This window comes from Lissotriton helveticus, chromosome 4_1 (genome assembly GCF_964261635.1).
Source record: "Lissotriton helveticus chromosome 4_1, aLisHel1.1, whole genome shotgun sequence".
NCBI lineage: Eukaryota > Metazoa > Chordata > Amphibia > Caudata > Salamandridae > Lissotriton > Lissotriton helveticus.
In genome coordinates, this window is record NC_136063.1 from 1,021,645,344 (window position 1) to 1,021,673,000 (window position 27,657).

The following is a 27,657-nucleotide window of genomic DNA, read 5'->3' on the forward strand; positions in this document are numbered from 1 at the left end:
GCTTTCTTTCAGCGATCCTAGTCTGCTACAACCATAACAGGGACTTCCAATTTTCTGTAACCATATTTTGACAACATCAGAGAAGCAGGGGTCTTTGGCGGAGGAAGTATTTTTCCCTCTCTCGTAACTACTTTTGTCTTATATGAACATATTTTTCAACTTTTTAAACCATGAAGGTTTCTTTTTGTCTTCGTCATAATAGTGGTAAGCCATTTTCAACAAATCTCCTGTTTTCAAAAAATCGCGTACTATTCTATTGCTGTTTCCGTAACACCAACCTATCACCGCGCGGTTCGCACTAATGTACCAATTCGAACACGATACGTCACTAGAGTGCTTAACCAATAGCTTTTGCTGCTTTTCGTGATGCACCAATCAGCCTCTACTCTGTCTTGGTCACGAGAACCAATCCCAGCGCGACACTTTTGACGTCACCAGCACTCCGGCTTCTGCAGCGCTAGCTGACCCCTCCTTTACAGGGTTTTTTCAAAAATCCGTATTTACATGATATTTTACAAAATCAGTTAGTAACTTGCACAAAACAATACCATTTGCCTGTTTCTCTAATAAAGTGATAGAATTTCTCAATCACACAAGTATTCTGTAGGAGTAGACGACGCTTACCTCCACAGAATGTTAGACTCGTTGATAAAGTAGCACTACCCTCTACCTTACCCTTTTATCGGGCAATAACGAACTCGTTTTTCCAGGAAAGCACTTACAGAGATCTTTTTCACCTCCTTAGACACAATCTCAGAGTTTCCACAGAACACGTATTGCAATTTCATTTACACACTTTCAAACAGAAATCCCTATTCATATACACATGAATTCTGTATCTCCAGTAGGCAGCGCTTACCTCTAGCCCACCACAGAATTCCTCTATCGTTAGTAAAGTAGACGACACTCCTTTACCCTTCTATCAAGCTCGGGTTAAGTCCTACTACTCTCCCAGCAGTAAGTTTTAATCAGGATACGCAATTATCCCTGTACTTGAAGGCTAAGATTTTATAGTCTGTCCTCCCTAAACATTTATCCTTTCACACCTACTGTCCCTAAACAGTGATATGCCACAATACCACCGGAGTATACGACGATACTACTTCTTTGAAAAAGACCAATGCACTGTGCGATTTTACTTGCCACACTTCCTCTGCCTGCAGACAGAGGCACTAGCTTCATGCTACACATGGAAGCCTTTTCAGAACTACATATAACGTGATACGAACTGAACAGATGTTAGTTCATAATTTTGTACATCAAATTCTATATAGTCCTTTATACATAACCCTAGCTAATTTCCTTAGCAACCACTACTCTGCTACCAAGATATAACTGCTACAGCGGAACTCCAAAAATCATTCCTAATCAGTATCCCCTTTTCCCTGAAACCTCCTTACACATATTCATACGTCAGTGGGGCCTATAACACTGCACATTTACTCAATTCACTTAACTCGGCTTCAAGGTTTGGTGAAACATGAAGGAGTAATGCTGTAACATTTGGCGGAGTTTCTAAACCTATTTAACTAGTTAATATTTACATCTACAGTTTTATACGATTTACCATGGTTTAAATCAAACATGAATTTTATTCAGACACACCACCATAGTGGCAATGGATCTGCTAGAAAGAAAATCAGGAGTAGGAAAATCCCAAGACCAGCTTTAATATTCCATTTTCCCAATTTTATTAAAAGCAACATTTTAATATGTCTGACAATTAGGCATTAATTAATTCTTTATTCAGCAAAAATCTTAAACTTTATTTCAAAATGATCATTTTATTTAGAGCTCAGAAAACAGTCATTTATTTAGAAGTCAGTTAAAAGTTTAGCAAAGAATAGGTAGTTCCAAACTCATTCTCTCCTAACATCCCTAACATCCCTAACTAACGCCCTCATCTTATCCTTCAGTCCTGCAAAGCAAACAAGAAATAAATCAAAGAGTCTTACATCCAGGAATCGATCTGCAATCCGACAGCACTTCGAGAGGAAATCGAAAGAGCGCCCCCTCTAAGTAAAATCAAGGTTTTTTATACACTAATTTCCTAACTTAATCTATCTAAAAAGTATCTAACATCACCAATTCGGGTTCTGATTGGACAAGTTTGGGAAGGGTGAGCATCTCCTCACCATTACAACATCATATTCAGGGTGAAACAGCATTTTAATAAAGGGGTATTGTTTAGGACAGTCTTTGGCCTGGTCACTTCCTTGACTTGCAACTTTGCATTATATTCCCACGTTCAGAACACTTGACTGTCCATGTTTTGACAATCATCCTGACTTCCAGGGCATAGTAGCCTTGAACTTCCCATCCGAGCACAGGCCGTTCATTCTCGCTTGCAGATTTTGGGCGCACATGCGCAGTCCAGCACTTGCTCGCAGTTTATCAGAGCAGCCATGTTTTCACTAGGCCTCAGAGGCTACTTTTGGGACTATCATAGAAACAAACACAAATTCATGTTAAAAATGGAACTAAAGCCCTTCTGTTTACCTCCCACCATACTAATGTTTCCCTATTAGTTGTTACCTAGCAAGTAAGACACATAAATGCGTTTCATACTTACATATCAGACGACTTTCTAGCACAATAAAGTGTACAATAAGCACATTCATATTGCGATTTATTTATATTTAGGCTGTGCATTAGTTCACAACACAATAACAATACAAATTAGTTAATAATATTTCTTCATGCAGGCAAAATTAGTATTCCCACGTGTGCATGTGTGTGCATCTTATAATATTGTTGGTTATTTCACCACAATACATCATTAGTAAATGTTAAAGGTATGGAACATTGATTTTGCGAGGGGTACACAAAATTGTGTTTTGCCACCTTGCTCCATCAGCTGCACGTAATTACACGTCCTGCCGGGTGGCTCACGGCACGCCCGTGCATGCTGCTACTGGAGACAGCAAAGCAGCGCGAGCATGTTAGGACGTGACTCGAAATCCATGGTGACTTGAAGGAAGATAGAGAGGAGGTAAGGCTGCAAGCGGACAATAGATGGCGCGTGCATAGATTTTCAAACCGCTTAACAGCGGTTGAACTGACAAAGAAAAAAACAGCACCGACAAAGGTGATTACAAAAAGCTTTAAACAAACAAAAAACTTTTTTTTTTTTAATATTGCTCTCCTCATTGTGTTGCCAGCAAAGCAAAGTCCCATGAAAACACCCGCAACAGTGCTACTCATGTGCCAGAAAAACGCCAAATTCGCAAGGCCACACTGCTCCTGAGTAGAACAAGTGCGCACCCACGTAAGTTCAAAAACAAACATGAAAATGTGGGACTTCAAGAGTAATCCACGAGAGCAGGGACTGCACGCAGTGTCCTAACAGCTGCACTCACTTTGGTTCCTGAAGACATGGTAGAATTGGGGTTTGCAACTGCTGTACTCACTTTGGTCACTGAAGTCATGGTAGAATTTAAGTTTGAAACTGCTGCATAATAGAACAGTGTGGTTAAAATTGCTGTCATCCTACCTCCATGCTTGACTTGCCCTGTGCTTGGGAGACACACGGGCCAGACTTTGCGCTTGCTCAGGTGCAGCCAGGAACCATTACGCTCTCTCTTAAATGCTCTTACGTAGAGGCTGACACCCATTTTCAAAACCACATTATCACGTAGTGCCAACCTTGTGCTATCAAGATCTCTGTGCCAATGTAGACCGAATCAAACGTGTTGGATCCAAAGGGTGCCCAAAGACACAGAGCTGACACTTCGCCTCAGGAGCTGACATCTAGAGACCTCTTTAAACCTTCTTGTGCTGCAATAAGCTTCTGTGCAGCAACTATACGTTATTAGTTCTGACATCCCAAATTGTGCCTTTTCATTTTATTCACCTTTAAATCTTTTAAAGGCACTCTTCACACATTAGTGCGATGTGGCTGGAACGCCAACACCTGGTTGAAGAGAGGCTACCCATCCAACTCACAAACACTTTTGTACGTTACCATGTGGCTGGAACACCAGATGTGGCTGTAGTTGAACTACTCCTCCAACTCACTGTAATCCTTTTTGTGGCTGGAACACCAATGCGGTTGTAGTTGAACTACTCCTCCAACTCACTGTTGCTGTAGTATTCCCAGGCTGTAGTGTCAGTTGGTGGTGACACTGCTCATTGGGGCTGTCCAATGGGAGGACACTGGTGGGGCTTGCGCTGGCTTGCCTGGAAATACTTTCTTAGTAGATCTAGTTGCTTGTAGGATCTCTTGGTTAATCTTTTAGTTCCTTAGTTTCTTTGTTTCAGTGCTGTACCAAGAGTCTCAAGGGTCCAATCCCCTCCTTGTCGCCAAAAATATGTTGTATCCTATGTAGAAAGACACCAGGAGCCAGGATGTATATTTAGGTCTTCTTTATTAAGTCTTCAGTTCAGGTTACATCTGTCTTGACTCCAGCCAGTCTAGTGTGGTACCAGTCCCACCAGGAGCAGCCTCCCTAGCTGCTCAGCCCATCTCCAACTGCCACTTTCATCCCACTCAGTCACCCAGGCATTCCACGCATCACAGGCACACCAACATTCTAAGACTAAGTCACACTCTGGCTGAGCAGCTAGAGGCAGCAGGGCTAGAGTACATGTTATACATTTAAGTAGGGTATAACATTAAGCACAATCAAAAAAGGACTGGAATGACTGCATCTGGAATGACTTGATTGGTGCAGCTAAAAACAAGGACCACACTGGCTACTGGAAAATATTAACCCAGGGAAATAAAACTTGAAACTACAACCTGGATTTTCAATAGATCCAGGCACCTGGAGAAGACATTTCTCAGCATTATACTCTGATGCTGCAGATCCACCAATAACTAACCATCCTATTAAGGGAACAAGTCCCCTGGAAACTTCCTGGCACAGATTAAACACCACTCCTTATTTCAATCTAGACAACACAGTGGCAGCAATAAAAGCTGTCAAGCCAGGGAAAGCCCCAGGCCTTGATAAGATACCACACAACCTTTTGAGGCATGATAAAACAGTCTGGGCACTTTATGTAAATTTACTCTGCAACACTTTGGCTGCAGGAGCACCAATACCAAAATCATGGAAAGGGGCTGAAATAATTCCCATTTTTAAGAAGGGCAATCGTCAAGATCCTGCCAACTATAGACCAATAAATTTAATGGACACCGTACAAAAGATCTATGCAAAACAGATTTTATCTAAGCTTAATAATTGGCTGGAGGAAAATAACATCCTGTCTCAGTACCAAGCCTGGCTTAGAGTAAGAACAAGCACAATAGACCAGATTTTTAGACTATAATGCATAGCTTGGAAGTATACAATATTTAAAGGGAGGACATCTGTACATAGCTTTTATAGACCTGAAGGCTGCTTTGGATCTTATCCCTAGGAATGCCCTCTGGAACTCCTTAAAAATTCAGGGATTGCCTGAGGATCTACTGATGCAAATAGTATGGGTACACAAAGATAACTATGCAAAAGTCAGATGGGGACGGACCCGAGGTGAACTCACAGACTATCCCAATAAAAAGAGGAGTAGTCATGTCAAGTCAAAATCCACTTTATTCGATTATTTTAAAATCATACAAGTATGCTATTCAATCACAGGATAAAATCAAAGGTACAAAAATACATTAAAATTATTTTACAAAAATGTAAATTTCATATATGCAAAACACAGTGGTGTCGAATTGATTATTATACAATATAGCTTGCAAATTATACGAGATCGACACTGATTCAATACATGTTTTAAAAGCTACACATTTAGCGTCATGTATAATCTCAATTAATTGGTGGGAATAATTTCAATTTGGGATATTAGATATTCCGAGGATGTTTGTCCCAATGATCTTAGTTTCTTGTTACTGATAGATGCTACTAAGAAGTTTGCTACCCCAAACATGACAGCGGAGGATTCCATTAATTGGAGATATAGTAATGCAGGTTTAACCTGCAGGAACCCCCTATGTTTTAATAATGGGGTGATAAACTTTTTCCTGCCTCCCATATAAAATGGGCAGAAGAACACAAAGTGCATCGTATCCTGATATGAATATGAATGATCGTCACATTTGCAAGGAGCAGAATCCTCTGGTTTACACCACTCGCTAAAAGATCCCAATAGTAAATGCGACTGATCAAAGCGGAATTTAGTAAGCAACCATCGGTGGAAGGGTTTAGTGACAATTGACAGATATGGTTGAGAAGGCAAAGATAGTAACAACATGCAATGGGCCCTCACAGTTGGTTTAGTTATTTCTGTAGCTTCACAATCCATTTCTCTTGATCTTATAAAGTTTATTTTTACCCAGTTGATGTCAGCTTTTGTTAAACCTACTGGGTTAGTATAAATCTCTGGACGCCCTAAGATAATAGATGTAGATTTAATGAAGGACAGCCATTGGATTTCCGTTACTTTATCGAGTAGCATACAGTCCCTGATGATCTTATGGTTCAGTGTGAGATTGGGGTTCAGCCAGGTTCTGATCCATAGTAGGATGGGGGCCATGTTTAATAGGTCTGTAATATATCCCATCCCAAGCTCCAAGTGTACTGCATATTTATTTATTTATTTATTTGCATGTTTATATAGCGCTATGAATAAACTCCCGTAGGCGTATCTCCGCGCTGCAGACAACCGGTACAGAAACTGATAAAAGAAGCAATAAAGTTTAAAAAGTGCTGTGAAGCTCCTATAAGCCTACAGAGGTGCTAGTTAAAATAAACTAAACAGAAAAGTTTTCAAGTATTTTCTGAATTGAAGGTGGTTATGGCATTGCCTCAATGAAAGCGGGAGTGAGTTCCAGAGGTTGGGACCTACTACAGACAGGGCCCTGCCACCTAGCCTAGATTTAGTTATCTTAGGGACACTCAATAACAACTGGTCGCTGGATCTAAGGGCACGAGTGGGGACATAAGGAACAAATTTGTTCGCCAAATACTCTGGTCCTAATTGATTGAGGCCTTTATGAATAATGCAGCAGGTCTTAAACTTCACTCGTTGGCGTATTGGTAACCAGTGAAGTTTATGAAGTAGCGGTTTGGAGGAGGATCTGGGGGGTGCATTTAGCACCAACCTAGCTGCTGTATTTTGCACCACCTGTAGACGATCCAAAACCTCCTCACTTGCACCTGCCAGAAGACCATTACAATAATCAAGCCGGCTGATAACCAGAGCCTGAACTAAGGTTTTCCTATGGGAGTCAGGGAGGAAGGGAAAGATTCTACGGAGGAGACCAATCACATGGAAGCAAGATCCCACAGTAGTATTGACATTTTGCTTCATGGTCAGCTCCGGCTCCAATCTAACTCCCAAGTTCTTGATCATTGTTTTAGGCTCAGGAACTGGGCCCAAATCAAGAGGCCACCAATCGGGGGACCATTGGACCCTGGCTTCCCCGAAGAGCATCACCTCTGTCTTTCCAACATTACATTGAAGAAAGTTGGAAGACATCCACCTTGCAACTGCCTTCATCCCATCGGAAAAAGATTGTATAATTTCCGGGGTAAGTTGTTTAAAAGGGAAGAGCAGCTGCGTATCATCAGCGTAGGACACTGGGCAGAATCCAAAAGCTCTAGTAACATCTGCCAAGGGAGCCACATAGGTATTAAATAAGGCAGTTGATTGAGGGAGCCCTAATAGGATGCTCAGGAATTTATTTTCATCTCTCTGAATGAGAGTTGTATCTTTATATCCCCATATTGCTGCCCCATATCTTGCAATGGCCAGAGTTTTAGCTTTATAGATGGACAATATTGCCTCAGCTGGTTTGCCACCCAGTCTCTTTGCAAAACCTAAAATAGCAGCCGAAGATCTTTTTACGGCAGCTACTTTATTCAGGATTTGGGGGGCCCATGAGCCTACATCGTCAAACACGACCCCAAGGTACGTGAAGACTTTTACTTTAGATATTACTGAGTCGCTGCATGAAACAGTTTTAAAACACTTCCTCTTGTTCCCGAATGACATAACCTGCGACTTCTCAGTATTAATGACTAGATCCAGTTTTTTCATAAACTCCCCAAAGGAGTTAAGAAGACGTAATGCATTTGGCGTCCTAGCCAATAGCACTGTATCGTCCGCGTATAGGAGTACAGGGATGGACGTTCCTCCCATACGCGGAATATCAGTTGTTGTTGTTCTCAAAACATCTTCCAGGAAGTTTATGTATAATGTGAATAGCATTGGGGCCAGGATACACCCCTGGCGCACCCCCCTGCCCGATTTAAACCCAGCTGTGCACCTTCCTTCTTGTGACATCCTGATAGATGCAGACAGGTCTCTATGCAATTCTGCCAAAAAATGTACAAAGGCCTGGTCAAGACCTAGCTCCAGTAACATCATCCACAGCTTTGACCTATTAACTAGGTCAAAAGCTGTGGATAGGTCCATGAATGCCAAAAAGATTGGGCCCTTAGCTGCAACCTTATATTTGTTAATTATAAGATGTAAATTTAGGCACTGATCTTCTGTGCCTCTCCCGGCTCTAAAGCCATATTGGGCATTGCTTAAGATGGAGTTTTCTGTGGCCCAGGCTGTTATCCTGGCTAAAATTACTTTCCCCAGAATTTTTACTGAGGAATCAATCAAAGATATTGGCCGGTAGCATCTTGGATCCCCCCTTTGGCCCTTTTTGAAAACTGGAATTATGATAGAGCGGGACCAAGAGGTGGGGAAGGTGACAGGGGTGGAGCAGGCTGCTATATTGAAAACATTTGTAAGAATTATAGACCAAAAACCGAATTTGCCTTATACATGTCAGATGGTACCCCATCCGGGCCCGGGGCTTTTTGTCCAGCCGTATCCACTATTGCTTTATGGACTTCTTTTATAGTAAAGCTCGGGGAAAACCTCATTGACTCTCTAGCATGTGGCACGTAAATATCGAGCTCTAAGTTGCTTCCATAAATACTCTCAAAATGGTTTAGCCATTCCCTTTCCGTGATATTGACTTCTAGCGGGGCATTATTTTCACCACTGAACAAAGGGGAATTAATAATTGACCAAAATTTGGAGCTATTCTTCAAGGTGGCTTTCTCATGTAATGAGTCCCACGCCTCTTTCTTAATTTCATTTTTACGTGTTTGGAGGGTGGTTTTATATTTCTTCCTTATACGAGCTACTTCAATCTTATCTCTAGGTTTCTTGTTAAGTGCTCTGAGAAGCTCACTGTGATTTTCTGTGCAGGTATGGTCAAACCATCCATGCACCGTTTTTTTGTTATGTTGTACCTTCACTGTGAGATCGCTTGACACCTGTTGACAGATTACTTCGTATGAGGATATAACATCCCCTCCATACCTAAGCGGGTCGCTGCAGGAGTTCTTTCTGGACCTTAGATTTGATTGTATTAAAGAAGTCCTCAGGGGTGATTTTATTCCATTTCAATCTCCTGACCTGGTCCTGTATTACAACCTCTACAGCAGCCTCTGGGAACTCGATTTTGTTAAAGCAAACTAAATTTATTTTCGAGTTCCAGCACCACTGGATTATGATCACTAAAAGTGGATTGGATAGCATTATAAAATATAACGGAACTTAACAAGCCAGGAGATAAGAACATATAATCTATGATGGTTTCGCTATCCCTGGCACTAACAAATCTATGTCTGAGAGCAGATCTTCCAGGGCAGCTCCCTTATCGCTATGTTCAAAATGCTGATAGGATAAATGAACCGGGTGATTATAATCTCTGTATTGGCAGTTTGAGTCACATAAATGAATATTAAAATCACCCATCAAAATAACATGGAAAAAAGTGGTTTGAGCTTCCTTATAAGTAGTTAAAAAGTTAGCTAATGATTTGAGGTGCTCATTTGGGCGTACTCCCTGCGTTGCATTATAAAAGTTAATATATAAGATTTTATTGTTATTTGGCAGGGTAACTTCGAGTACTAAGTAATTAGAAGAAGTGGAGTTAAGCACCTTCACTATGCCCTGAATATTAACCGAAATTAAAAACATAAGTCCTCCTCTATTTCTTCCTGACGTGGACATAAGAGCAGCTACAGAATATGAATATGAAGTGAACCCATCCACCCAAAAATTGCAGTCCCTCTCCCAAGTCTCTTGTTTCGCCCGACATCATATTGCCTCACGAGTTCTATCCATGTTTTATCATCCCTCTTGGAGCGTAAACCAGCGATGTTCCAGCTCAACAATTTTACATGTTTCCCCCTCCCTTCTAGATTTAATGGATTACATTTGGGTTGGTATAATGGACTATCTTGGGTCATTCAAAGGAGGAGTAATGCAGGGATGTGTATTGACACTCACCCTCTTCTCACTATATGTAAATGATGCTGTGCAACATCTTCAGTGTTGCAAGCATGATTCTCCAAAGTTAGGAGGGGTGCCAGTACAGGCATTACTCTTCGCTGACGATATGATTTTAACATCATAAACAGCTAAGGGACTACAAAACCATTTAGATTGCTTAAGTGATTTTTGTACTATAAAAGGCCTTGAAATAAATTTAAATAAAACTGAATATATGGCCGTAAACCTGCATAAATCTTTTTTTAAAAAAAATCATTGTTCAAAAGCAAAACCTGAAATATGTAGCCAACTTCAACTCTCTGGGTATTATATTCTATACGAACCTTTCATGGAAACCACACATACACAAATGCAAGGCTACCTTGCTCCAAAACTATATGGCAATTTGTGAAAAAGCAACAGAAAAGCTTGACAAAGGCCATCCACCCTGGAAGTTTATAAGGACAGGACAAAATCTGCAACCCGCAACCCTTTACGGTGCAGAACTCGAGGGGGCTAATAGTCAGAATATGCTTACTAGGGAGGAAAACAAATTTATAAGGATGTTACTGCGTCCACCAGTACACGCACACATGATCCCCATCATCCAAGATATAAACATTAGGCGACTTGAGCCTCAAGCCACATTAAGACCATTGCTATTTTATGTCTGTTTGTGGACCATGCAAAATAGCATGCATCATTGCCCAAAAATAGGAAGGCTGACGCTGCAGTTTTTATCTATAGAACCATCTTCTACTTTTGAAGTATACCTCGAGAAAATACAACCTCAATTGGCCATGTCACTATACATGAAGTTTTGCTTTGATGTTTTACAGATTAAATCCAACACATCCAAGTGGACGTACAATAATACTGATGGCTAGAGGTTTCCTGCACCCATGCTCACAAAATGCTGCAGGTAATGACTTCCACATATTATTCTTTTGACCAGCGTATGCTATTTCTAGGAAAAAATGGATTAACCAATTTGTCGTGATATTGGAATTGGGTCACACCTAGGAGCATTAAGAAGTTTAAAAACAACAGATCCCATAAAATTGTTTTTACGCTAAGTAGATACTTATTTGCTATAAACTTAGTACGTAAGGGAAAATGCTTGCAACTATAATTCACTGCGGTCTGTTTTTACTACCAAATTTAGTATTGTCAATCAATCATTGCATTTCTAAAGCGCGCTACATACACTTGAGGGTCTCAAGGCGCTGGGGGGGAGGGCTGCTACTGATCGAAGAGCCAGGTCTTGAGAAGTCTTCTGAAGGCCAGCAGGTTCTGAGTCTGTCGTAGGTTGGTAGGGCGAGTGTTCCAGGTCTTGGTGGCGAGGTAGGAGAAGGATCTGCCGCCGGCGGTGGATTTCTGGATACGAGGAACTGTGGCGAGGGCGATGTTGGCTGAGCGGAGGCTTCGGGGGGGGGTGTGGAAGCTGAGTCGGTTGTTGAGGTATGTGGGTCCGGTGTTGTGTAGTGCTTTGTGTGCGTGGATGAGGAGTTTGAAGGTGATCCTCTTGTTGACGGGGAGCCAGTGCAGGCCTCTCAAGTGGGGTGTGATGTGGCTGCGTCGGGGGATGTCAAGGATCAGTCATGCCGAGGCGTTCTGGATTCGTTGTAGTCGTCTCAGGAGCTTGGTTGGTTTTCCTGAACAGAGGGCGTTCCCGTAGTCCAGTCTGCTGGTGATGAGGGCCTGGGTGATGTTCTTTCTTGTGTCGGGGGGGATTCATTTGAAGATCCTCCGGAGCATACGGAGAGTGTTGAAGCAGGACGCGGAGATGGCGTTGACTTGCCTGGTCATGGAGAGGGTTGAGTCGAGGATGACCCCCAGGTTGCGTGCGTGGTCTGTGGGTTCTGGGGCTGTGCCTAGCACTGTAGGCCACCAAGAGTCATCCCAGGTTGATGGGGTGGGTCCGAGAATGAGGACCTCCATCTTGTCTGAATTCAGCTTCAGTCTGCTGTCCTTCATCCGGTCGGCTACGGCCTTCATTCCTCTGTGGAGGTTGGCTTTGGCGGTGTGGGGGTCTTCGGTGAGGGATATGATCAGCTGGGTGTCGTCGGCGTAGGAGATGATCTTCAGTCTGCTGTCCTTCATTCCTCTGTGGAGGTTGGCTTTGGCGGTGTGGGGGTCTTCGGTGAGGGATATGAACAGCTGGGTGTCGTCGGCGTAGGAGATGATGGTGAGGTTATGTTGTCGTGCGACGTGGGCGAGCGGTTTCATGTAGATATTTAACAGCGTTGGGCTGAGGGAGGATCCCTGTGGGACGCCACAGATGATCTCAGTGGTTTTTGAGCGGAAGGGTGGGAGGCGGACGCTCTGGGTTTTAACGGAGAGGAAGGATGTGGTCCAGGCCAGGGCTTTCTCTTGGATTCCGGCGTCATGGAGGCGTGCTGATAGGGTGCGGTGGCAGACTGAGTCAAAGGCTGCTGATGGGTCCAGGAGGATGAGGGCGGCTGTTTCTCCTTTGTCCATCAGGATCCTGATGTCGTCAGTGGCGGCGATGAGGGCGGTCTCGGTGCTGTGGTTGCTGCGAAAGCCGGATTGGGAAGGGTCCAGGATGTTGTTGTCTTCGAGGTAGCGGGTTAGCTGTTTGTTGACAATCTTCTGTCACTTTTGCCGGGAACGGGAGCAGGGAGATGGGCCGGAAGTTCTTGAGGTCCTTGGGGTCCGCCTTGGGCTTCTTCAGAAGGGCGTTGATCTCGGCGTGCTTCCAGCTTTCCGGGAAGGTTACTGTCTTGATTTGTATATTTTATATGTGTTTGTTGATTTTATATTAGAAAGTGAATAATGTGTCTGTTGCACTTTACTAATTTCATGAATTTAATTAGTATTTTACTTCTAATTGAACGGGCATTATAATACTACTATTTGTATACAGTATTTCTTTATATCTTTAATTGAGCCCAACCTTTACAGATCTTAAACTGAGCATTAAGTAATTGTATTGATTTCTGATACATGTGGGAGTGTATGTATATCTTATTTTTATTTGACATGCATGAAATGTTTACATTTGTATCTTATATGGTTTATCAAACTGTATAAAGATAAATATGAATGAGAAAGTTCCCTTCTGGATTTGCTGCAGGAAATAGTGTCCCCAAACAAACCCAGGCCCCTGGGGAGTTCAAGGACAGACAGACTGAGAGGGACCTGAGGCTGCAGCTGGCCCAGGTGGCTGCAGAGGAAAGAAAAGCTGAGGTTGGGAGAGCCTTAGAGGAGAAAAGGATCTTGTTGGTTCTTGAACTGACTGTCAAGGAGGAGGACGCGAAGGCCTAATGGCCATTGGAGTCTAGCAAAATTGGTGGGAGCAAAACTACTGTGTCCAGTGACGAACAAAGAGTCAATATACCCAGAGACTTGGTGCATGACTGTAAGGAGGGGAGGTGCTATAGAGCGGTTGTTTCAGGCATATGAAGTAGCTGTAGATGTACAGATGATCTCTGATGAGGGTTGGGGAGCTGGCCTTTAGAGTCAACTTCCAGGTGATGGAAGGGATGCCCTAGTGGCCCTAGAGAAGGGGAAGAGGATGAGGTATCCCATCATAAAGGAAGCTCTTGTCAGTAAGTATGACGTCACTCCAGAGGACCACAGGATGGAATACAGGAGCAGTCAGAAAGAGTGTTACCAGTCCTGGAAGGATTTTGTGGGGTACTTTTGAAATGATTGTTAAAAGTACTGTTGTTTTTTTAAGAAGCCTTTTCTATTTCTTTTTTTCAGTAACTAGGAAGAAAGAACTTGGTTCAGACTGTGACAAAAATGAAGTTTCAATGGGGAGCGAAGGAGACCAAGATTTCTGCCGACTATACTTTGAACATGGATGTGAATGGAAACCCAGTACTTCCTGCTTTATGCTTTTTTCCTCAGTGTATTTTGGAATGGTACATGTCACATAATGTTCTATGTCAGAAAGTACAGACTCATCTGTGCCTGTTCCAAATTTAGCTGCATATTTTACCCAAAAGAGCATATGAATATGAGGTGCACCTCTTGCTTGGTACTCTTTTTGCATAAAGAAATCGGTAATTTCTCCAAGAAGTGGATTTTTTTTGTTACAGATAAAGGATAGCATACTTTCAAATCTGTGCTTAAAGTATCTGCAAACATTTGTTAGATCCAAAGAGCAAAGTTCTCCTGGTGCCTTGAATTTGAGGTCTTTAATATTTCAGCTTATTTGTGTGAAAAGATATGTAAGTTATCCCATATATATTCTACACAGCTTAGCATTAGAAACCAAGTTTTAATGTTTTTTGCACAATATTTATAATTGTTTATCTCCACTGTTCATTGATTACTCTTTTAACAGTGCATCACTTTTGGTGCATGGGTATAGAACTAGCGAACAATACAAAAAGGAAATATGCACCGAATATGCACCCACTGAAGACATGTGTACGGTGGGAAGCATGTGCCATTTTTCACCGTGAGTAAGCATCTCACTTAAATTTTTGAGGGCAGGTGCTATCATAATGACTGCAGCTGGTGGTGGTTCTCAGAAGGGTACTGTACTGGTGGACTATGCTGCTGCACCTACTTTGTCCTGTATGATTTAATTGTGGCCCCTTTCCGGAATTGTTTAAGTGCTTCTGCATGGAAGTTGTCCCATGAAAATACTGCTTTGTAGTGTCCCTGGATAAATGCTTGCTGCAAGTATTGCAGTACAGATATTGATCTATAATCTTATTCCCTTGATGGTATTGTAAGATGCTTTAAAACAACACTTTGTTTTGTGCTTCCTGAAGTACTTGTGCAAAAAATGTATTTGTAAATAGTTAATTTATGTTATGTTTATTTATTAATTGTTTGGTTTAAATTATTTTGTACACACCCACATGTATACTGATACAGGGATTCAAAATCCCACACGGTCAGTCAAACACCCATTTAAACATGGAAACTGCTACTTAGACAGCCATTCACATACTGACTCACACACTCATACAGTAACTTGCACACCAAGGTGCACACTGATAAAAATGACTCGTATAACCAGCTATACACTAATACACATGCTCTCACACCCAAACACATACACCAATACAGGTACTCTCATAACGAGTCATACACTGATTAAACTATAAAGAGACTGACACATTCATGGACAGACCAAATCAGCCACTGACACACCCAGGCACTCACTGATACAGTCACTGACAGACCCAGGCTCACACTAATATAACCTCTGACACACCTACGGACACACCGATACAGCCACTGAAATACTCAGATGCACACTGATACAATTACTGATACACACAGCCACACTACGATCCAGAAATTGACACACTCGGACACATACTCATACAGGCAATGACACTCCCAGTCTTATAGTTATACAGCCACTTTGACATTCATCCAAACACTGTAACAGCATCTCAAACACCCATATGCATACCGATACAGCCAGTTACACAGCCAGTTACACACCAAACCACACAATATACAGACACTAACACAGCCAGCCAAATGCTAATGCATCCAATAATGAAATGAAATGATTACGCTCTTGTATAGCGCACGACTACCCGTAGGCATCTCGGCGCTTGCTTAGGGAACCCGTCCTGGTATTCCCCTGTGAGATACCCCGGCAGGGTGTCCACAAGGAGAAAGCCAGGCATCCCGCCGCGAGGGGCCGTAGTGGAGATTAAGCAAGCTATTGCCCAGAGTCGCAAAGTGTGACCCCGTGAGTTGAGTAGGCACCGGAACGAGTATTATCGAGTCCGTGGAATTTTTTGAGCCCGAGACCCGCCGAGGCGGGGAATCGAACCCTGGTCCACGGCTGATCTCAGCTTCCAGGTCTGCCGCCTCTAACCACTGAGCCACGCTTCTCCACGCTTCATAATACACCCCTGTACACACTGATGCATACACTAAAACGCCCAAGCTTACACCAATGCAGGCACTGACACAGCCAGGTATACAGCAAAGCAAAGACTGACACACCCAGCTAAACATTAATGCATTGACCCATGGCGGAGGTCGTGGAATTGCACTACGCGGAACTCCGCGAAAGGCAAAAAAACTCCACTGCACTTCGCGGATCTCCGCAAGTGATGCAATGCGATAGAAAAATGCTGTTTGCGGTGATTGTGCAATCATCGTGAACGGCACCGTGCACAGCTTTCCTTTTCTGCCGCTTGAGTAGATTTTTACTTGAGCAGCAACTTTCCCAACGTGGACGGGCTGTTTCTCAACGTGAGTGGTCGTGAGCATATGCGACCCCTCGCAGTAAGAAACCTGACCCCACTGTGTTGAGAAATCTCGCCGGGAGGTTAATTTTCCACACTCATGCTCACCAACTAGACTGTGAGGAGCAGAGCGAAGTGTTTCGGAACTCCGCGAGCTCCGCGTGACGCGCAGTGCAGAAAACTCTGCAAACTTCACGAGCTGAGTTCACCGCCCAGGGTTATTATGAATCCAAAAATACACCCAGGCACAGACTAATGCATACACTGAGATGGCTAGCATGCACTCATCCATACACTAACACACTCAGTCACACACAAATGCCAGAAACACACTAATGCATCACCTAACCCACCCAGGCACACATTGACACATACACTAACACACCCAGGGACACACCAGCGCAGACACTGACACACCCAGGCACACAGCAGTGCAGACATTGATACACCCAGTCAAACACTACTGCATCTAATACCACAGCAAGGCACACACTGACACATGCAGGCATACACTGATACATCTAGGCATACAGCAATGCAGACACTGGCACACCCAGCCAAACACTAATGCATACAATAACACACTTAGGCGCACACTGATGCATACACTGACACATTGACGCATACACTGATGCAGACACTGACACACCCAAGCATACATCAAAGCAGAAACTCGCACACCCAGTTATTCATTAATGCATACAATAACACACCCAGACACACATATATTTATATATATATATATATATATATATAATATATATCTCTATCTATATATATATCTATCTATATATATATATATATATATATATATATCTATATATATATATATCTATCTATCTATATATACTCACACACCCATGGGAATACCAGTACAGACCCTGACACACCCAGGCATAAACCAAGGCAGACACTAAAACACCCATCCAAACACGAATACAACCAAGCACACACCCAGGCATATACTAATGCACACAGTGACACGCCCACTCTCACACAGATACAGTCACTGACATATTAAAAGCACAGAGTTAGCTCTTTGGTTGACCAAATGGTAATTCTAACAAGTATGTTTCTTTTTCTATAAGGATTTTCTAACAGTGTTTTTCATTTTTTTCTTCTTTTCTGTTTTTTTTAATGAAAAGAGAACAGGGTAGTAAACAGGATAAGGATGGAAAAATTCAAAGAAGCAACAGTCTTCAGTCTTCAAAAAACATCAGTAAACATTATGTGGTTACTGCAAGCAATAAACAAAAAACAATCAGCAATGCTTCTTCACTGTATCCAAGAATGAATTGTTGGCATTACCTCTGGATAACTGCTTGCCGCAAATATTGCCCTGCACATATTTTGCTGTTACCTTCTTTTCCTCAGAAGCTATAGTAAAGTTCTTCCACACATCACTTATTTTTCTGCAAGGTGGTGTGTCCTCCTCCTCATCCTCGACAAGTTGTAGATCCTCATCTTGGACAGAAGATGTAGCTTCAGGCATTGTGTAAAAGCAAAAAATGGTAATGAGGATGCATACAAATTTTCCTCTCACTCCTTCAGAAAATCCTCATCGAGGTCATCGAAAGTGGGAAAAATTAATATCCTCAAGGAAGTAAGTTAGAAAAACTTTGGAAGAATTTCATAAACTGGAAAAGGCTGGACAGGGAGAAATGTCCATAATTATAATTTGACACAAGAAGAGCAAGTGGAACTAAGGTATTTGAGATCTGATGATAGCATAGTGATTCGAGAAGCCGACAAAAGTTGTAATATTGTCATTATGAATAGATCAGACTACTGCAGGGAAATTTCTAGACAATTAGAGGATACTACATGCTATGTGAAGGTTCAAGGGAATCCCATAAGAGAAGCATCGAGACAAATAACTGAGGTTATTCACATGGAAAGAGGAAGGCTTACTTGACAAAGCCGAATACAAGTATCTAAATGTGACCAATCCCACTTATCCTTTTATTTATATCTTGCCTAAAGTACATAAATCTAGAACAAACTCTCCAGGGAGACCAATAGTTTCTGGCATTGGCAGGGTAATGAAACATTTGTCAGAATTTGTAGACTCTTTTTAAAAACCTTTAGTAGTGAACTTACCATCTTACATAAGAGATACTATGGATGTCTTAAATTGCAAGATGTGAAATGGGAAGAAAGATTGATTCTTGTTACACTAGATGTAGTAGGATTATATACATGCATAGATACTATGAAAGAAATACAGGCTTTGAATCACTTTTCGGGAAGCCGCAGTGCGAGTCTAAGGGACCATTCAAAAATGTTAGAAGAAATGAGTGTGTTGATTTTAAAGAATAACTACTTTCTTTACGAATGTAAATGGTTCCATCAGATCAGGGGACTGCAATGGGCTCCAGGTTTTCTCCCTTTTACGCCAACCTATTTATGGGTTGGTTTGAGAGGCAGCATGCCTAGAGCCAAGGAGCATTTAAATGGACAGATCATATTTTGTTTTGGGTTCTTTTATTGACAACATTTTATTGATATGGAAGGGCACTCAACTAGAACTGATGGAATATTTTGACTACTTGAATATTAATGAATTTAATTTTACGGTCGCAATGAATTGTAATTTTGAAAGAATAGAATATCTGGACGTAGAATTGTCCATAGATGGAGACATAATTAAATTATATAGAAAAAGTACTGCTACTTATTCTATATTAAGAGCAGATAGTGCCCATCGGTATCAGTAATTAGAGGGATCCCCTTCGGGGCGATGATCAGAATACGCAGGAACTGCAGCAAAGATGACTATTTCAGAACTGAATTGGACAATTTACAATTGAGAGAGAGAATCCACTTTGGAGCAAAAACACAAGGACTATTCTAAAGAACGAGGAGTGTACAGGTTTGACAAATGTGATCAGCGATAAACCGGGGGTGATTTTTAAATGAAGTCCGACAATTAAAGAAATGGTCACTGGGAACTATATAGAGCCCAAAAAATAGCAGATACAAGTTGGCTACCTAAGCCTCCAAATGGATTTTATGTTTGTGGAGCTTGTAGTGTTTGTTACTATGGGCCATATGCATGAACACATTTTCCTATAGACACAGAATGGGCAAAACCCTTTGATGCATCTGGCCCTTAGACATTAACAGAATAATGGATTTTTCATATAACACCAATCGAAGTTATGCTATTAAGGAGTTCATCAATTGTAATAGTACTGGGGTAATTTATGCCATTGTATGCGAATGTAAAAAAGTATACATTGGCAGCACAAAAAGAATGCTCAAATTAAAAATACAAGAACATAAATGGGCTATTATTCATCAAGATCTTAAATCACCATTAGATCAGCATATTAAAGAAAATCATAGTACACAGGTTAACATCAAGTTCCATGGCACACAAAGGATTATCCCTAGAAGGCGGGGAGGCGATTGGAAACTCAGTATTAGGCAGCAGGAAGCCAGATGGATAAGTAGGTGTAGAACTGTGGCTAGAGGTCTGAACAGTGACAGGGAACTACATTATTTTCTGTAGTAAGATCAGTGGTACATATATCAATGGGTATATGATAATGTTATCTTTGGGATTGGCCTTTAAACAATGAGGATTTTCAGAGTACTTTGGTTTTCTTTTCAATATAATGAATTCTTATCTGGAGAATAATTGAGTGATTATACAGATATGAAAACTGTAGTTGATGTTAGGAAAAACTTTAACATTTAACTGTCTTTAAAAACATATTATGATGTGCGTATTTTTATATTTATTTAAGGGAATAAATGATACTCCACAATCGGATTTGAGTTATTTCCGATAGCACGCAGCATCAGAATTGGTAATAATGGTTGGAGCTCATGCTTTGAATGACCAGGAGATAGGTTGTACAGAGATATTTAAAATTCCTACTTCTACAATACTAACCTACTGGCTAACTTTTAGTGGGATTTTGTAAGGGTGTTAAACGCAGTTAAATAATAGTGATCTACCCGGATGGAGTTAGGGCAGTTATACACTTTAGCACATAAAATGGTATTGATCTAACAAATGCACATTTGTTAGTTTAATTGGGCCTTTGGAACATGGAAGTTATTACATAACAAAGAATAAGTGGCACCGTAATGAGTTGCACTATCATTGTGAAAGTACGTGAGTGATGGATCGTCGGAGGTATAATGTGGGAATAGGCCCCCCAACAATAATGCAAAGTTTGGGTTTATATATATTGTCTTCGTTGCGGGATAGCATCAAAAGGTGTATCAGCAATGAGCAGATTTTTAGGAAACTATTTTCGTTAGTACTCACGAAGGATAAGTGGCACTGTAAGGAGTTGCACAATCTTTGTGGAAGTATGTTGAACAATGGCTCTTTAGAGGCATAATGCAGGAATAGGATTTACAATAATAATGCAAAGTTTGGGTTTGTATATATTGTTTTTGATGCAGGATAGCATCGAACCATGTATCGGCAACAAGCAGATTATCAGCAAACTATTTTCGTGGGATATCCCGTTTCGCCTGAATTATAAACAAAATGGTGGCGAAAGGCGATTGGATAATATAGGTATTTCCGGTAACATCCAACGGAGAAGAGCGGAAAACAGATAGCGGACCAGAAGGAGAATAGGATGGTTACGAAATGTTCATTCATGATTGGTCAATTCAGGCATGTGACAGTTGAGGGCTTGAACTATGATTTGATTGGACGCTACAATAGCGGACCAGAGTGGAACATTAATTGGAGGTAGTTAAGATTTGAAACGCGCAAATAGGGTTGGTGGTTGGGGTGTTTAAAAAGACGGAATAGCACGGTTTCATAGTCGCAGCAGATTTATCAGGACCCGCTGGCGACGCCGACTACAAGTGAAAAGGATTTGGATTTCAAGGTGATTATTAGATAAATAGGTATTCTCTTATACTCTGTAGTTGCACACAGTTAATATTAGAAATATCTCTGTGACCGATATTTGATGCGAGTGCCTTTATTTTTGTACTTGGCTTTATCTTAACAGACTAACATTGGGCAAATGTGCTCAGGACTATAAATTACGGAGCCTGAAATAAGAAATATCGCCTTTGGAAATACTGAAAGTTCTAATTGTAAGTGTTTTATAATTACATTAAGGACTTGAATTGTACTGGAATTGATGTAGGGAGTAAAATGACTTAATTCAGGGAATATTAAGAGTTTTGGCTCCTAACAGTATGATGGATATGGGATTAATTGAGCCCCAGCATAGTTTTTATGCAGCGGTAGCCTCTTGCTATTTAAGGGTTCCGGTCTGGAGGGGACAACATAGTGAGAAATTCGTTATAATGATTATTTTTTGTGGAATTGAAACATTTGAATTTGATTATGAATTTATAACATGAAATGACAGATTATCTGTAAACACAGGCTCCATTTCGAATTATTTTGAGGTGAATGAATAAGGAGAAGTAGTATACAGTACCAGCAGCTATAAACTAAAAGTTGATGAGGTACGTTCATTTCGAATTGAAGAGTACAATGATTGAACATTATGTGTTTTGAGGAATGATGAGAAACATGTTATTAAGGTGGGTGGATGAAGTGCATTTTAGACTGTTAAATAGGCAGGACTAACGGGTATCTTAAATTGTTTAATTTCATTTTAATTTGCAGTTTCAGAATGAAAAATTGATAAAAATGTTTCAGTAATTTCAAAAAACGGATTGTGATTTCTTTTTTATTTGTTCTTTACTTTGCAGGCCTGATGATGTCTTAAGGAGGACGAAACGCGTAGGCTGCTATTAAACAAAGGCTGTTCTGTTTGTGTAATTAATCATCTGGATGGAACAATTGTTATACTGATTGGATTTATGTATTGATGAACTTTTTTGTTGGAATTCTAATTTGGACTTCCTGCATTTTCTTGCCTTGGATTGTGGAGTATTATAATTGACGAATAAAGAAATCTAATAAGAAAGAAACTGATACGGACTTCAATATTTGATTGATAAAAATATTTTACGTTTTGAATTAGACTCTCCTTCCATTACCATTTTTTGTTTCTGGCACGTTATTAGTCGCAACGGTCGGCCATAGGAAGTGGAGCGCCATAACTAATAAGGACTCGATTAAACTGCCATAAAATATCTCACCAGTGCATACTAAGTGCTTCCCTCATCGTTGTTGAATTGTTTATTGTGTAAAAGCAGAGCACCACTGGTTCTCAATTCTCCTACCAGAAACTTCACTAGAGAAGTAACTATTTTTGATGCGATTGTCCATGTGCATGGATGCGGTGCTAATAAATCCAATCAGAAGACAGGGTTTGGGTGTGTTTTCGAATATACTTGTAAACCTGGTCCATACCTTTGTTGATTTGCGTAACTGGTAAAATGGGTAGCTTTGTTGATAAACAGATATAAGGTGTTTTATATGTACATGTAAATATACTCACACTGATGTCATTAATGACAATGGAGGGTTGTACATATTAGTAGTAATTTATAGAATTGTTGGTGAGTCAGCTGCTTCTGATTTGCAGATTTGTTCCAATGATGTGATCAGGTGTAACCCCTTTGGTACTCACGTCATGGTGGGCATGTGCTAAGGACGTCTGGGGGGCCGTGCACACCGTGCCTGCTCAAGGGCTGATAAACTATAGAGTTGCAGTCAATCTTTGTTTACTGACCCTTTAATGTAACCAGGTACCCCCAAAACATTTTTTACAACATAACATTTCTTTAATTACATTTAAAAAGCTACATATAATTCATATTAAGTACATATGTGATTTTTATGTTTTTAAACATAAAAAGTTAATTTATAAAAGTCTACAGTAGAATTTTTTTTATTAAAAATCGAAATAAATTGCAGCACACATGGGGGCTGATTACTAGGGGTGGGCGGAAGTCGCGTAAGGGACTTACGCGGAGAGGCACGGAGATTGAACCAATCTCCGTGCCTCTCCCGCATATTTCCGTTACGTGCCGCCCATCTCCTGCTCGCCCTCCGCCGCAATATTAAATGACATTAAAAAGCCTAAAATAAGATTTCAATAAAACTTAACTTATCGCGGGGTCATCCTTGTCCATCTACCCTTCTTCCTAGAAATGTGCATGCACGGGAGCCTGCGCATGCGCATTCTAATTAAAATGATGCAGTAGGTTAATACATGTCTTTAAGTCTCAGAAACATTTATAAATACTAACACTCACTAGATAATGCTATTAGTGATGTCATAAGTGATGCCATTTGAGTTGTCATCAGTGATGTCCTCCGTGATGTCAGACCATGTCATGAGTAATGTAATATGTGAAGTCATTACAGTGCATTGCGGGGGCAAACGTTATAGTTAACCTTAGTTTTTTCAGTGAATATATAGGGGAAGTGTTTTTGCCCCCGTAAGGTGCATAGCGAATTGCCCATCCAGGGCTTAATTAAGCAAGGTCTTGATTATAATTAATTTTAGGGATCACATCAAGGTTGAAAAAATTGGATTCAATTTTGGACTGAGATTGTGCATTGATGAAATATAAATATGTATTTATTCATTTATAAGCAAGAATCATGTGAGCCTTTTCACTGCTGGTCATATTATCTTATTTGCAATTCCAATTTGCACATCATGCTCTAATGTGGCCTCTATTTCACTATTGTCACCGCTACATTTTGCTTTAAGTTTGTTTTCTGTATCTATTGAAATGACCCGGAAGTGCTTCTGTATGCCCCGGATATAATGACTGTTTTCATGACTGCCTCTTGTTTAGTCGAAAAAGGCAGTTTGCCGAAACCGATCCTGTCAAAACTTTGATTTAAATAAATCACGAACTGAGTGCCTTTTAGAGTGCGGTCCCTTCATTCCGCGCTGTGGAAGTGGAGTTTGGAGCTGTGTGTGTGTATATGTATATGTATGTGTGTATATATTCACTGAAAAAACATAGGTTTCACACGTTCTAGTTAACTGGACATTTCACCCATACAAAACCTTTGAAATTCCCCCGTTATAGTTAGTTCAGCTAACTATAACTCGCGTGACCGCAATGCACTGCTGATGACGTCACATATTACATCACTCATGACATGGTCAGTGACATCACTGATGACATCTCAAATGACATCACTGATGACATCATCCAGTGAATGTGTATCTTTCTGAAAAATAAATATTTTTTATACATGTATATCTAAAGATTGATGGAAGAATAAATGGGTAAATAAGTGTCTAAATGGAAGATTTTTTTGTAAAATTGATTGGTTAACTGACTTAAGTGCATCTTAGTGAATATATATATATTAGTGAGTAATGTTTAAATATCTGTGTCTCACTTTGTGTGTAAGTGGCTGCATAGTTTGGTGAGTAGCTACATGAGTGTGTATATGGGTTATTAGTTGTTTTTTTGAGTATCAGTATGAGTGTCTGTATGGTTCGGTGGGGGATAATACTTAGCGAACAGATCCATGAATGAGTGACTCATTGTTTGGATGTGTTTTGAAGACCGCATGTGTGAAAGACTGTATAGGTGGATGATTGTGTGTATGGGTGGGTTAGTGAGTGAATGACTGTCTCAATAGTGTATTCATGAGTAACTACATATGTTTTAAACTAGTATATGTGAGTATTGATGTATATAATTGAGTGTATGTGAGAGTGAGAGTTTGGAAGAGTACCTGTATAAATAAGTATGTGTTTTTATAATTGATTGTTTAAGAGAGTAAATATGTGTATGTTTCTGTAGAAGTAAGTGTAGTGGTGTGTATATAGCAGTATAATCAAGTAATGGATATTTGCATGCGTGAATACGTGTGAGTAACTATATGGATGAGTGTGTAACAGGAGGTATAGGTGTATGAGTACATATAATGAATAAGTACATGTATGAGTGACTATATAGAACTGTTGGTGAATGAATGGATGTGTATGTAGATGTTGGAATTACCTAATAGGTTGTTGTAATTGGTATTGGTATTTCCATTTTTTTTTAAATTGAAGTTTTCATTTTAGAATGTGTGTATCAAAGGTTATATTAGGGTGAAAGGAGGTCTGCCACTCTTTCACAAGGATGATGTCATCAGTGATGTCACTGACCATGTCATGGGTGATGTAATATGTGACATCATCAGCAGTGCATTGCGGTCGCATGAGTTATAGTTAGCTGAACTAACTATAACGGGGGAATTTCATAGGTTTTGTATGAGTGAAATGTCCAGCTAACTATAACATGTGTGAAACCCAAGTTTTTTTCAGTGAATTTGCAAGGTTTTTTAAATGCTAATTCCTAACTATAACGTGTGTGAAACCTATGTTTTTTTTAAGTGAATATAAATATATATACATTTTTATATATATATATATATATATATATATATATATATACACATATTCAATGAACACAACGGTTCTTTTTAGAGCCAACCAACATCTAAACACTCAAACTTGTTATTTAACTGTATTTTTTTTGTTTTATTTTTTCTGACGTGCGCGCACCTCGGTTTAAAAAAATATATATATATTTTTTGTCCTTCAGGGACCCCCTGAGAAGGCCTAGGGGGGTCAGGGAGTCTCTACCCTGCCCCTTTTTCACGTTCTGCACTTTTGTTTTTGATTCACTTCTGCCTCGAGGGTGCGTGCAACGTGCCCGCACCTCGCGATTTTTTTTAAATTAAAAAAATGTTTTTTTTTGCCCTTCTGGGTCCTTCAGGGACCCCATGAGAAGGCCTAGGGTGTCAGGGAGACTCTTCCCTGTCTCCTTTTCACGTTTTTAAAAACATTTACAAAAATCGGGTAAAACGTCATTCATATGCGACGGTCGCGCACCGTGCGCGCACGTAAAGTCATGTGGAGAAGCGTGGAGTAGCGTGGCTCAGTGGTTAGAGGCGGCAGACCCGGAAGCTGAGATCGGCCGTGGACCAGGGTTCGATTCCCCGCCTCGGTGGGTCTCGGGCTCAAAATTCCACGGACTCGACAATTCTCGCTCCGGTGCCTACTCGACTCACAGGTTCACACTCTGCGACTCTGGGCAATAGCTTGCTTAATCTCCACTACGGCCCCTCGCGGCGGGATGCCTGGCTTTCACCTTGTGGATACCCTGCCGGGGTATCTCACAGGGGAATACCAGGACGGGTTCCCTAAGCAAGCGCCTTGATACCTTCGGGTGATACGTGCGCTATATAAGTCGCAATACATACATACATACATACATGTGACTTGAAAACAACACTTTTGATTGGTTCATAGTAGTTTCTTTTCCAAATCTTCAAAAACCCCACCCACTTCCCTCATAATCTGTTTTACTTTCTTTAGAGAAGGATCTTCAGTCTTTTCTTGAAGAATTCGACATGGCAGAACAGCAGCAGCCACAGGATTCTTCAGATAGTGATGTGGAGTTTGTACTCGAGGACCCCAAGGTGAAGAAGACCAAAGACTCTCTTTTATTTGGAAATTCTTTTCATATCCAGAAGGGCAAAAAAAAGTAAATGCTCCCAAAGTAGCATGCAAAATCTGTGGAAGTGTACTATCAAGAGGTGATCCTAAGAAGCATTATTCTTTTAGCATTCACACAATGATTCGGCATGTTAAAAATGTGCATCCAAATAACTTTGCTCGGGCATCAACACAAGCCCTTGCAGCCAATCCTCCAGCTGCTGTCCCCAGCACCTCTTCTGCGGGAGCATCACCTTCTACAAGAGCTTAAGATATCCGGCTGGATTTTGCTAATGTACACACACGCTACAACTACTGCAACTAAATATTATGCTATGGCGAACAAAGCATAGACTTAATTGAGGCAAAGATCAAGCAGCACAGATGCCCCCGTCGTAAAAAAAAATTCTTTTATATTTGTTCCTGTTGAGCAGTTTTTGTTTACCTGTTTTCTTTTTTGTTATAAAAAAACAAAAAATATATAAAATTGTTCAAAGGACAAAAAAAAATTTAAACAAAAAAATCAGTTCTTATAAGAACTAACTTCACTTCTCAAAGAAGAGCTATATCTCATATACCGTGTCATACTTTTTTTGAATGAATGTGTAGTGTATAAATGAATGACTGAAATGACTGAGTGAAGGGGAGGAAGGGACTGAGGAAATGAGTGAGGAAAATGTAGTATGGTGAGTGAGTAAAGGGGAGTCAAAGAGTGACTGAAACAAGGGGACTAAGAGTAGGGGAGTAAGGTAAGGGGAGTGAAAGAGTAAGGGAAGGGCAGTAAGGAAAGTGAGGGAGGGGGAGAGAGAAAAGGGGAGCAGGGAAGGTAAGTAAGAGACGGAGAGGGAGAAGTAGAG

At 40.8% G+C, this 27,657-nt stretch overlaps 1 long non-coding RNA gene across 1 annotated transcript in view; it reads left to right on the plus strand.

Annotated features, from left to right (window-relative positions):
- The window catches only part of LOC144827415 (uncharacterized), a 34,540-nt gene extending 19,020 nt beyond the window's left edge, over nt 1-15,520 (plus strand). Inside the window, exons 2-3 of the long non-coding RNA XR_013610176.1 lie at nt 11,076-11,158; nt 13,966-15,520. This is a non-coding gene — a long non-coding RNA (uncharacterized LOC144827415). The remainder of the gene's footprint in view (nt 1-11,075; nt 11,159-13,965) is intronic.
- The last annotated feature ends 12,137 nt before the right edge of the window (nt 15,521-27,657 follow it).